The 2,439-nt window shown below is 42.6% G+C and overlaps 1 long non-coding RNA gene across 1 annotated transcript; it reads right to left on the bottom strand.

The window, feature by feature from the left end:
• Positions 1 to 234: 234 nt before the first annotated feature.
• On the bottom strand, positions 235 to 1,730 carry LOC149460131 (uncharacterized). Its single transcript, XR_016313154.1, has 3 exons — positions 1,666 to 1,730; positions 1,447 to 1,576; positions 235 to 827 (listed from the first exon to the last, which is right to left on the bottom strand). It is a non-coding gene; the product is annotated as an uncharacterized LOC149460131 (long non-coding RNA).
• Positions 1,731 to 2,439: the final 709 nt, after the last annotated feature.

Raw genomic sequence — 2,439 nt, 5'->3', positions numbered from 1 at the left:
GGGGGACATTAGGCGTGATCTCATGGCCTCCAGGTTTACCAAACCAGACAGGCTTGTCTCCAGGTACAGGGATCATATAGCATAAGCAGTGGATGCGCTGGTGACTCCATGGGAATATTACACCCTAATCTATGCCTTTATATCCCTGAAATATCTTTCTCGCCTGCTTCATAGGACTGAGAAAGAGGGCATTCTGGTGACCCCTTATTGCTCCAGACTGGCCCAGATGGATGTGGTATGCTGATCTGGTGAAACTCCTGGTAGGCGCTCTGTGAGCGCTAGCAGGTCATCCTCAGTGTTTCCATGGGACAGAGAAACTTCAATCGCACAAAACCCTGTGGGATTGAGTTTCTCCATGGAATTAATCCTACTCTTCCTACAGCTTGGTTTGCACCAGTGTTTGGCTCTCCACATGACCAAAGTTCAGGTTTCTACCCTTTGTATCTTGGGAAATGAGAATCTGTCAGTCTCTTGAACCAAGACCTTTGCACTGGGAGCCAACCCTATGACTCCATGGATCTGAATTTGGTTCTTTCATCACATCAGAAGCTGCTGTTTGAACCCATTAAATACATTCTTTACTCTGTTCTTACACCGATTGTTCCTCAGATTGTACATCTGATTATTCACCAATGTCAATGGTCACATTTATTCTGCACCCGATTCATCCTCTCTGGCATCACCATTTCTTCCCCAATACTCTTTTAGTCCAATGAAAAAAGAAAAATGCACTTGCCTCATCTTTCTCCTCCTGTTTGCGCCTGCTTTCTGCTTCAATCACCAGCTTTTCTTGAATTTCCTGAGCTATTTCACTATCTGAAACTTCACTAGAAGGGAAAAAACAAAACAAAAAGCGCTTTAGTGCCACGATAACACTGTAAAAAAAAGAAGAAAAAAAACCACTTTTAGGATTCATAATTCAACACACTCTCTAATTCAGGTTATTAACTTTCATTGGTTGCCATTAAATTGGTCTACAGTTGAAGTCTGCTTTAACAAAAAAAACAAACAAAAAAAACCTATGGCCTGCAGCCTTCTGGGATGCAGGAGTCTGAGACCCCCCAACACTATGGAAACAGTATTGTGAAAGACATGCAGGAGGTCACCGCATCATGAAGGGACTAATGGCAGGAACTAAGAAAAGGCAACTGCCTCCAGATGACAAGGAAATCAAAGATAGTGGTGCAGGATGCAGTTTGCTATGGATGAGTGGTATGGAAGAAAGGACAATGTGGGATTCACTGAGCTTGTAGGTATGTTTTTCTTGGATTAATAAACATTAGATTTAAGTGGTATATTTCGAAATTGTTTTCAAGGTTGTGGGAAAGGTTTCTCTTTATTAAGCCTGAAAACATAAAAAAAATAAAATTGGATGAAAGCAATTGCAGCAAGTCTTCAACATAGTCATTTCTAGCATGTCGACAGAGGGCTCTAGGAAGTACTCACAGTTCATTGTGACGGTGCTTATTCTGGGCTTGTGCTATGAGGTCCTCTTCTTCCTGAAGTTGTTTGGCCACCTGCAGATCATGTTTGACCAGACGGTTCCTCTGGATATTTGTAGCTAAATGATGTTCAACTACGAAAAAAATATAATTGTAAAAACTGGGTCTACTCTAACAAATGCCAGACCCACAACTACACCACATTCATCAACTTATTACTTACTTTCTTGCTCCTGCAAGGTATGTGCAAGACTGTGATCTTCCAGCACTGCAAAATCACGGCACACTGAGAAAATGAAAAATTAGCACACTTTTTAATAAAAAAGTAATAAGCAAGGCAAAAACAAAAATTACACACACTTAACAAGCAACATCCTGATATAAAAAAAAAAATAAAATAAAATAAACGTTAGGTTAGCAACTTCCAAAAAAGTGAAAAGTAAGCAGAATGCGTTTTTTTTTTTTTGGGGGGGAGGGGGTTTGCACCTCTTTGGGGATCCTTTACAAAGTGAAGCATCACCGCATTTACTAAGCTCCAAGGAAAATTAATAGAAGTGCACAGTCTATTCCACAGTTTGAAATTTCCACTCGCCTGCTCGCCAATGGCGAGTGGAAATTATGGTGGGGGTGAGTGTGCCCCCCAGGGCCATCCTGCTGAGCAGGCTCGGAGCTCAGGCCAGATCTGTCATTGGCACTGGGAGCCGTCAGACTGCTCAATAGCTGAGTGCAGTGAAAGCAAAGCAAAGAGTGTGTGCTGTGCTCTCTGCCTCCCCCTAGAGTGCAGTACCCAGCTCTGTGAGTGAACAATGAAGTACTGCAACTTTTTATGGGGTGTGTGCGTCTGTGCACGTGTGTGTGTCTGTGTATGCATGTACAATTGTACGTGTGTGTACATGTATGTGTACGTGTGTGTGTGTGTGTGTGTGTGTGTGCGCGCGCGCATGTACGTGTGTGTATGTACGTACATGTGCCTGTACATGTGTCTGTGTATGTATGT

Source organism: Staurois parvus, unplaced genomic scaffold, assembly GCF_062004578.1.
Source record: "Staurois parvus isolate SC_StPar_1 unplaced genomic scaffold, SC_StPar_1.0 ptg000235l, whole genome shotgun sequence".
Taxonomy (NCBI): domain Eukaryota; kingdom Metazoa; phylum Chordata; class Amphibia; order Anura; family Ranidae; genus Staurois; species Staurois parvus.
This window is presented reverse-complemented; position numbering and strand designations above follow the sequence as displayed.